The 10,296-nt window shown below is 42.9% G+C and overlaps 1 long non-coding RNA gene across 1 annotated transcript; it reads left to right on the top strand.

Moving 5' to 3' along the window:
* Positions 1–874: 874 nt before the first annotated feature.
* On the top strand, positions 875–9,774 carry LOC140404787 (uncharacterized). The gene is made up of 3 exons (XR_011938577.1): positions 875–1,011; positions 8,683–8,703; positions 9,756–9,774. It is a non-coding gene; the product is annotated as an uncharacterized lncRNA (long non-coding RNA).
* Positions 9,775–10,296: the final 522 nt, after the last annotated feature.

Below are 10,296 nucleotides of genomic sequence, written 5' to 3'. Positions count from 1 at the left end.
GTTGTGTTCTGAGGAATGTTTGTGCAGGTTGATCCAATTATCATGGAATTTGGAAGTATTAGAGGTGATGTTAAGAACATTTAAGATGCTGAGAGGATGTTTCCACTCGGGGGGGAATCTGGAATGAGCGGACACTGTTTGACCTGGAGATGAGGGTGTGTGGATAACTCTCACGAGGAGCACGGGGGATCGATGATCGATTTCCCCGTGGGCTTCGTACAAGATGGTGGACAGCATACCCAGCTGGGGCTTGTCAGCGAGACCTTTAAATTCAGCATGAGACCTGGACTTGGAATTCCCAACAGTCCTGGGCATTTGTTCTACAACTTGAGGATGTGCAGCAGAGTTGTCTGCGTGCGCTCTGCTCAGAAGCAAAAGTGAAACCAACACTGGACTTGACACACTCCCCTTCTCGCATTGCCCTTCCACATTGCAAGAGGTTCATGGCTCCCTCCCTTTAGGATTTAGAAATCATTATGGAGAAATCTTTCCATGAACTGGGTTTTCTGTTGTTCTATTGTAGCTTGGGTGGATAAACTGCTCCACGTGTAGACACTATTCTGTCAAACGTTTGCCCAACACCATGAATCCCAAGATCCATCCTCCTCCACCCTTCACCACAGAATTGGAGCCTTTGTTGTTTTCAGTCTTCCTCAGGAGCCTCGTTTCAGCCCCTCGATTCTGATTGGTTGGGCAAGCCAGGGTTGATGGCTGAAAAATTGAACTGAGTGCTGCAATTAATGTCTTATCTTTTGGCTGACATTTCATTCCGTGTTCACTGAATCCTGGTCACGCTTGTCAGAAAGGCTGATTCATGGTGAGAACAGAATAGCATGTGTTCAAAACCGAGCCAGAACTGCTTTACAGGGTCAGAAGTGCTGGTCTGATAATGTATATAAGCCCAGAGTCCGCAGTGCACAAACACCTCACAGAGAGGCAAACAACTCACCGCAACCATGAAGTACCTGAGTCTACTTCTCCTTTTCGCCCACATGGCGGGGCTCTTGGCAGGTAGGGAGCAATGTGCTTTGCCTCTCTTTTAATACTGTTTTACCTGTCCTTGCAGCCTCTGGACAGAGCTCCAAGTGTCCGGTGTGGAGCTTGCAGCCTCTCGATGGGGTTCTGCCACTTTCGAGGGGATGTCAAAACCTTGAAGAGAGGGCAGAGGCTCTTTACTAGAATGGTCACAGGGCCAGGGGGGACTTGGGTTATGCCCGAGACTGTAGAACCTGGGAGTGTTCTCCTGAGAGTGGAGAATTTTAAGGGGGAATCAGTTATGAAGGGACTTGATGGAGTAAATGAGGAGAGGTTGTTTCCACTGGCAGTAACCAGAGGAGTCAGATTGAACTGATTCTCAAACATACCAGAGGGTAAATGCGACAACTGTTTCTGTACAGTGAGTTGCTGCGATCAGCGAATGACCGGGCGAAAGAACGGGGGCAGCACATTCCCAGAATTATTTTGAATTTACAATAGAGAATTTGCCACTGCAACTGGAGGAAGCATTCTACCCAAATATTCTTCAGCAGTAACTGTGCTCAATGTAAAGACTTCAGTGATGAAGAGTAACGAGATAAACTGGGATGTCCTTCCTCAGGGGAAAGAATGTCCATGGGAGATTTAATCCAAATGTTCAGAATTATGAGCATTTGATAGGGTAACAAAGAAACTCTTTCCTCTGGCAGGGTGGTCGGTAAGCAGAGGCCATGATTTGAGATAAGTTGTAAAGGGAGCAGAGGGGAAACATATTTTAACACAGCGGGTTGCTGTGATCTGGAATGTGCTGCCTGAAAGGCCAGCGGAGTCAGATTCATGAGGAACTTTCAAAAGGGAATTGGTAAGTATTGGATTGGGAAACATTTAAAGGACTCTGCGGAAGGAGCAGGTGGAGTTGGGCATCCGAGTATAATGTGAGTATGTAATTACATAAATCAAGGACTTGGAAACTGCACAAGTCTGTCCTGCCCTGAGATGTGATAATTAACCAGACATCAATGCAAAATTAATCTAACTGCATGCTTCATCATCATGGATAAAGACTGCTGAGTCCTTTTCCTACAGGATTGAACTTTTCCTTTCCGACTTAACGTTTAACAGTTGCATTAATTAGTGGAGGGGGTAATGTTACACAGCTTGTAGATGTCCTCCAAATGTTTTGGATTGAATAAATTAATTAGGGAAGCAAAATATATAATACTTTCTGATATTAGTTTATTATTTTGACCCTGACTTTTATTTGTTTGTGTTTTTTCTCCGTTAACCCCTTTTTCCCCCCAAAAGAAATCATTTTTAAAAATTAAGACTCCTTCTTTGCAACGCTGACTGCAAGAACACTGTTCGCGGGCTGCTTCTTTGCAATGCTGACTGTGAGGACACCATTCCTAAAGCGCTTCACTGTGACACTGACTGCGAGGTGTCCTGAGAAAAGGTTCAGCAGAGGGAGATGTTCAGCCAATATTAGAAAAGACAGCGAGAGAGTCAGGAAGGCATAGATGTTCTGGACCAATCAAGTCACAAGGGAGTTTGACAAGATTGGTGGTATTTATTTTAATGCAAAAACAAGGAGCATGAGGAACCAGGCAGATGAGTTGAGGGCACAAATTAGAACATGGGCATGATCTCGTTGAGACATGGTTGAGAGAGGGGCAAGTTTGACAGCTCAATCTTCCAGGATATAGGATCTTCAGGCGAGACATGGAAAGAGGTAAAGGAGGAAGGGGTGTTGAAATTTTGATCAGGGAATCAATTACAGCAGTAATGAGGGACAACATCTTAAGGAGCTCTTCAAATTAAGCCTGATGGGTAGAACCTAAAAACCAAAAAGGAGCAATCACATTGCTGGGCGTGTTCTATCGGCCCCCTAACAGTCCGAGAGAAATAGAAGGCAGATATCTAGGCGAATTTCAGAGCGGTGCTGAATACTGTAGTGATAGTAGGGGCTTTCAACTTCCCCAACGTTAACTGGGGTAGTCATAGTGTGAAAGGTTTAGAGGGAGCATAATTCTTAAAATGCAACCAGAATTTCTTTAAGCCTGAACGTAGAAGGCTCTATAAGACGGGGTGGTCCTGGACTTGCATTTGACATGAAAGCAATCTTCATTAGATTCAAGATTGTTATGGAAAAGGACACGGTTGGGCCTGAAATAAAGTTCTGAACTAGGGAACGGCCGATTTCAATAAGATCAGATATGATTTGGCCAGAGTGGACTGGGAGTAGACACGTTTCGGTAAATCTGTGACACGACAGTGGGATCCATTCAAGAAGGAAATAGGGAGAGTACAGGGTCAACATTTGTCAATGAAGAAAAAGGGTGGAACCAGTAAATCCAATGAACCCTGGATATCAATGGATATACAGCGTTAGATAAAAAGAAAAGGGAGGCTTATGACATATATAGAGCGCTCAAAACAGCAGAAGCCCTGGAGGTGTAGAGAATGTACAAGTACAAACTAGAATATGATATTAGGAGAGCAAAAAGGGGACATGAAAGGATACTGGCAGATAAAATAAAGGAAAATCCTCAATTGTTTTCCATGTACATTAAGGATAACAGGGAAAGAGAAGGACCTATTAAGCACCTCAGCGGTAATTTGTGTGTGGAGCCGAAGGATGTAGGTAGGATTCTAAATGAATACTTGATTAGGTATTGAGTAGGTTGGCAGGTGTAAAAGTCGACAAAACTCCAGGGTCAGATGAAATGTATCCCAGGCTGTTGAGTGAAGCGCGGGCTGGCAAAAAATTTCCGATTCTTGTCTGGCCACAGGAGAGGTGCCGGAGGACTGGAGGACAGCCAATGTGGTTCCATTATTCAAGAAGGGAGGAAGGGATAAACACAGGCCAGTCAGTCTAACCTCAATGGTGGGGAAACTATTGGAAGCAATTCTGAGAGACAGAATTAATCTGCATTTGGGGAGGCAGGGGTTAAGCAAGAACAGTCAGTATGGTTCTGTTCAGGGGAGATCATGTCTGATCAACCTAATTGGGTTTTTCAAAGTCGTAAACTAGTGTGTAGTTGAGGGCAATACATCATGTGGTCCACCTGGACTTCAGCAAGGCTTTTGATAAGGTGCCACATGGGAGACTGAATGCAAAGGTAAGAGTCCAGGAAATGTGGATGATTGAATCCAGAACTGGCTGAGTGGCAGGAAGCAGACGGTGCTCATAGAATATCTACAGGGCAGTGGGAGACCATTTGGACCATCGAGTCTGTACCGACCCTTCGAACGAGCACTCTACCCATGTCCACTCCCCCGTCCACCCTACTCTATCCCCGTAACTCAATAGATTAATCTGCACATCCCTGGACACTAACGGGTAATTTAACACGGACAATCCACCTAACTTGCACATCTTTGTACTGTGGGAGGAAACATGAGCAACCGGAGGAAACTTACAGCGACACGGGGAGAACATACAAACTCCACACAGACAGTAACTCAAGGCACGAAGAGTTGAACCAGGGTCCCTGGCGCTGTGAGACAACAGTGCTAACAACTGTGCCACCCTGCCACCCCTAAATGGTGGTCGAGGGGTGTTTTTCTGACTGGAAGCCTGTGTCCAGTGGGGTTCCGCCGGGATCAGTGTCGGGGTCCCTTGCTGTTTGTGGTTTATATAAATGATTTAGACTTGAATGTAGGACGGTTGATCAGTAAGTTTGCAGACGAGAGAAAAATTGGCAGGCTGGTAAATAGTGAGGATAGCCTCAGATTTCAGGAGGATATAGACGGGCTGGTCAAATGGGCTAATCAGTGGCAAATGGAATTCACCATGGATAAGTGTGAGGTGATGCACTTGGGCAGGACAAACAAGGCAAGGGAATACAGGATAAACGTTAGAATCCTGGGAAGCACCGAGGATCAGAGGGACCTCAATGTGCATGTACACCCGTCAATTGAGGCAGCAGGGTGGGTGGATACAATGGTTAAGATGTTATAGGGTATAATTGCCTTTATTAGCTGAGGCACGGAGTTTAAGAGCAGGGAGGTTATGCTGGAACTGTATAAAATGTTGGTTCGGTCACAGCTAGAGGATCGTGAGCAGATCTGGAATCCACATAAGAGGGGCGTGATCGCACTGGAAAGGGTGCAGAGGAGATTTAGCAGGATGTTGCCTGAGCTGGAGAGTTTTAGCTACAAAGAGCGATTGGATAGACTGGGATTGTTTTCCTTGGAGCAGAGGAGACTGAGGGGGGGCATCCCAAAAGCAAATAAAACAAACTGAGGTGGTTGTTTTTGATCAACGCAGACGCAATGGGCCGAATGTCCTTTTCTGTGCTGGAGACTTTTATTACCTCAGCACTTTATGTAAATGTTTGTAAAGATTCAAATCAATCCATGATTCATGGAAACCGAGATGAATTATTTTCTTTTGGCAGACCATTATGGTGCTTCCCAATATGGTATGTATTTTAGTCCTGAGAATTTAATAATCAATTTTTGTCTGTTTTAATCTCTAGAAAGAATAATACAAGCACTCTTAGTAAAATTGTTCATAATACCCAAATCCAAATCCCTTCGCTGCACCATTCCACGCTCACTGGCTGCTTCTAACATGTTCCAAAACTGTTAAAAGTGTAAATTCTCTTCAGTTGGCAATAGCGACCAAATCCGTTTAGCTAACCATCTGGTCCTATTGCGATCCTGGACCAGACCCCAACAGTTACTAGGATACCGGACAGAACCCCTAATATTTTATTTTTAATTTGTAAGACTGCGAGGAAAGACTCCAGGAGTGATTCCACACACAAATCGGGATATGGTGTATTAAACAAGCTTTCTTATTAACACAATATTAAAACTACATTTAACAGCACAAACATATAGCTACAATTACCAGTGAAACAATGCTTCACAATAAAATAATAACTACCATCTTTCTATCGCCAATAAAGCAGAACCTCATCACCCACTTTTAAATACAGTTAGCATACCCAGAATACTTCCTTTCTCGAGATGTCTTGGACAAACTGCCTTGATAGAGAGAGATCCTTCAGGGACCAGCCCGCAGGTCCTTGCCTGTGTCGAGCTACTGTTTAACTTCCCAGCATTTGGCAAAAAGCTCATGTTTTGTTCACAGTCAAATCTTTTTAACTGAACTGTTTCTCCAGAAGCTGCTAGCCTGTGCAAACATAGGTCAAAACGCACTACGTTTCCAGAAACTGCTCGCCTGTTCACAGACAGATCTAAGCTAAACTCAACACCTGACTGCTTCAGCCCCCGGCTCTTCCCATTAACCACATAATCTCGATCCCACTAACTGGGTTATGACCATCTGACTAATGGCGATGCTTCTATTTCATCCCCAGGGAATATTTCTAGAAACAAAATTCCATCAGCCTTGCTTTGGCAAACAATATCCATGGCTGGAATAAATTATGATCTTACTTTTACAATATTTTCATTGCACCTCTGTAGCCCCAAAGTCTAGCTGCCTTTCAAACCAGGATTTTTAACAACATTACTGCAGCAATCAAATACACACCCCAACCCAGGCGTTTAACCATTACTGCACCAGGTACATATAATACTATATTTATATATGAAATTCCGACATTCATCACACCTCCCCCTTAAAAAAATGAACTAACAATATGAAAAGATGGCTTTGCTTTCTAAAGCCTTTGAACTTCAAACCTTACTCGTTACTAAATACCATTAATACTCAATAAGATACATTGAAATTACTCACCAGGGAACAAAATATATTTGTGTTCTCCAAAACACAGCAGAAAATGGCATTCCCCAAAATTTGCAGCAGGTTAGAGATTCAGCTGACCCGATGAAATATGATAATGACAAATTCCAGACCCTGCACACGAAAAAACACCCTCTGGCTTCCCACTTTGTGATTCTGAAATACAGATTTCTGGTTGAAACCACTCATGCCCAGAAATCTCAGGACTTCTCTCCTCGTTGACCGTAATGGAAACTCCCCAAAGCTTTCGTTTTCACCTGCGGTGGGGCGATCTGACCAGGAATTGTATGACCGAAGGCAGCAACCAGCATCCACCCTCCTGTAGTCGATCGATAATTCTTTTAAATGTTCCAAATGCTTCTTCCACATTTGACTAAACACTACAAAATCGTCAGTGTACACGGCACAATTGTTTAGTCCGGACATGACCTTGTTGGTTAATCTTTGGAATGTTGCTGGGGCATTCTTCATTCCGAACTACATTCATTTAAACTGACACAGACCATTAGACGCCACAAAAGCCAAAATCTCTTCACCCTGTCTGATAAAAGTACTTGCCAAATATCCTTTAAGTAAGACAAGTTTGGAAACAAAATTTGTTTGTCCCACCTTTTCAACACAGTCTTCCAAACATCAGGGGTTTGGGAATACTAATTGTACAATCACACCATTAAACACTTTTGCAGCACCAGTCCCAGCTGCCTTTCACTGTCTGCCCATGGGTGGGAAGGTTGGACTGGAGTTGGATGTGGGCCTATGGTGTTAGCACACATCGGACCCATGCACATCCAACAGGCCATGACGGCCACAGTATGAGACAGCCTCAGTCTACGACCCAAACCTGGCTCCATCTCCCCTCACCACCCCCCGAAAAAAATAATGTGGAGGTGTCCCCGTGGTATAACCAGAGATCATCCAGCCGGCTGCGGTCCGTTATCTAAATGACAGGAGTCAGACTACCTTGGAAGGTTAGGAGCAGCTTATCTTACAACAAGTCGTCATCATCCTCCGCGCCTTCCCCAGAGAAGCCGCACCTTTAGGGGCCAAGCCCTCACCTTGCGGAGCTAGCCCCGCGCCGGAGTCGTTGGCACGCCGCCGCCGAATTTTCGGTGCCGGAGAATTTGGAGGCCGGCAGGGGAGGGATTCACGCCGCCCCCCGGCGATTCTCCGACCCGGCGGGGGGTCGGAGAATCCCGCCCAGCGAATGAACTAACAGTATTGGAAGACAGTGAGAAAACCCATGGCAAACTGCATAGACCTCCCCAACCTGTGTACAATCAGCAGTGAAGGCAATGGTCTATATAGTGAGAAGCCATTCAGCCGATTGGCTAGGATTGGCCAGTAACTGCATGTTTTAACGTCAATAGAAATAGTTCTCCCCAAACAGCGAGGTCAAATATTTCCAACTTAGCTGATGGTCAACAAGCAGGTGCCACTTGAACAGGTAATTCTATCCAGTCAGGAACATTCTGAGTTACTCACGTAACTCTGCCCTGCCTAGTGACCATTAACCAGACCGCAAAGCAAATTGATCAAATATATAGAAAAATCGCTGCACTGTTGTCATACAGTGCTGGGTTTTTTTTAACCATATTTAGATTTTTAAAACAACAGAGTGAAGAATTCCACACAAATCATGCTGGATTACCCAGAAATAATCCGAGGATAAATAAAAGCATTAAGCAAGTTCAAATGACGTGAATATGAATGGTAATGTTTATATCAATTGTAAAAGGTGAGGAGAGAATTTTATATTTTATTCTCTGCATTGATGCAAGACAGATATTCATCTGCGAACGGATGGGAAATTAATAAAGTGAAATAAAATGATTATGATTCGTAATTTTAATTTAATTTTTGAAAGAGCAACACCTACCCATAATCCTTGCACCATTTATTATTCCAGTTTTAGAACTAATTGTGTTGAACATGTGGATTTCTAATACATTCTCTCAAAACGTGTTAACACCAATCTATTCCTTCCACAGCATACGTAATCTCCGACAAAGGTATTGTTTCAATTTTACTGATCAGTTTCTCAACATGGAATAAGGACACAGACACTGAATAATATAAGATGTTGTTCACAGCCAATCACAAACCCCACCACTGCCCCATCACCCTGCACATTGACATCGACTCCCTTGTTACACAGTACTCATGGGGTTTATTTGCTATTATCGAAATTACTGGTCAGGAATTGAGTATGTTTCTGTTATGAGAAGATGCTGCAGAAATTACATCAACCAAGCTTTCTAATTAACTAAATATTCAGCTGACCCCATGAAATATGATAGCAGCAAATTTCAGATCCTGCCCTATCAATCCAGGCTCTCACTTTGTGATCCCGATAGGAGGACACAAAAGGTATTTGAACACACCGACTGTGGGGAAATCCATGGTGAACTGCATCTCTATCCCACACTGTGTGAGGACTGTAATAAAATCAATGGTCACAATATGCCTAATATATTGTGTTAACTGCTGGACATGTCAACATCCAGGCAGCATGGGAACATATCATTCTAAACAATCAATGATGGTCACAGCTATTGAATTTAGTGATGCTCTGTGGTATTGGGTATGGGTTAATCAGACAAACATGCAAATTTATACAACTTGATCGTTTAGCAAAATGATAAATAATTAGCGTTCCTCCATTTTTGTCACAATGAACAGCGACACGCTGTGGTGAATATCAGACAAAGGAATGTCACATAGTTTGTACATTACCTGTTCTGGAGTTAAAATGAACTTAAATCAGTTGAAATTATGAAAATGTGAATGATATATATACTGTTATAATCCTGAAGGAGGGAAATATACATAATACTCTGTACTTTAGTGCAAGATACTTAGATATTCACCTGAATCACGAGTAAGGATCAGTAAACTGCTTAGAAAATATGCACAGCAATGTTCCTTCTATATGTGGAAAAGAAATTATAACCCAAGAACTGTGCAATGTGTAAGGTACCGATTACTGAATTGGTTTGTGTAAATGTTGTTTCCCAATTCATTCTTTGCAAACAATGTTAACGTCAATCTGTTTGTTCCACAGATTGCGATATTTATCCAGGTAAAGTATTGTCATTAATTTTATATATTACACTCTCCAACAAGTACAGTGACAGAGTTGGAGCAATAAATATTGATGATAGCCAAACAATCCCTTCAATACATTAGTACAGTACATCTAATCCCTCACTACAAAGTATGAACTGGTGAATTTGCTGTTCTCAAAATTACTTGCCAAAGAAAATATGTATTTTGGTCCTCCAGAAAGCAGTAGAAATTAGTATTTCTCAAATATTGTTGTTGCTGAGAGTTTCAGCTGATCCTATGAAAAGTGATTACAGCAAACTTTAGGTCCTGCCAAGGAAAACCTCTCCTTTTATAATTCCTGTAAGATAGGGAATGAATGAACCGTATTGAATGAGCAACTGTGAGTATACCCATGGTAAACCGTATTTACATCCCCAACCTGTTTACACTCAGCAGTGAAGGCAATGATCAACATCGGGGCAAGTTATTCAGACTATTGGCTGGAATAGTCCGGGAGCTGGATGTTTTTAATGGAAAATGAGATAGTCCTATCCAAT

The sequence above is a fragment of the Scyliorhinus torazame genome, chromosome 31 (assembly GCF_047496885.1).
Source record: "Scyliorhinus torazame isolate Kashiwa2021f chromosome 31, sScyTor2.1, whole genome shotgun sequence".
NCBI classification, from domain to species: domain Eukaryota; kingdom Metazoa; phylum Chordata; class Chondrichthyes; order Carcharhiniformes; family Scyliorhinidae; genus Scyliorhinus; species Scyliorhinus torazame.
Note: the sequence above shows the minus strand (reverse complement) of the source record. Positions and strands in the feature narration are given on the sequence as shown.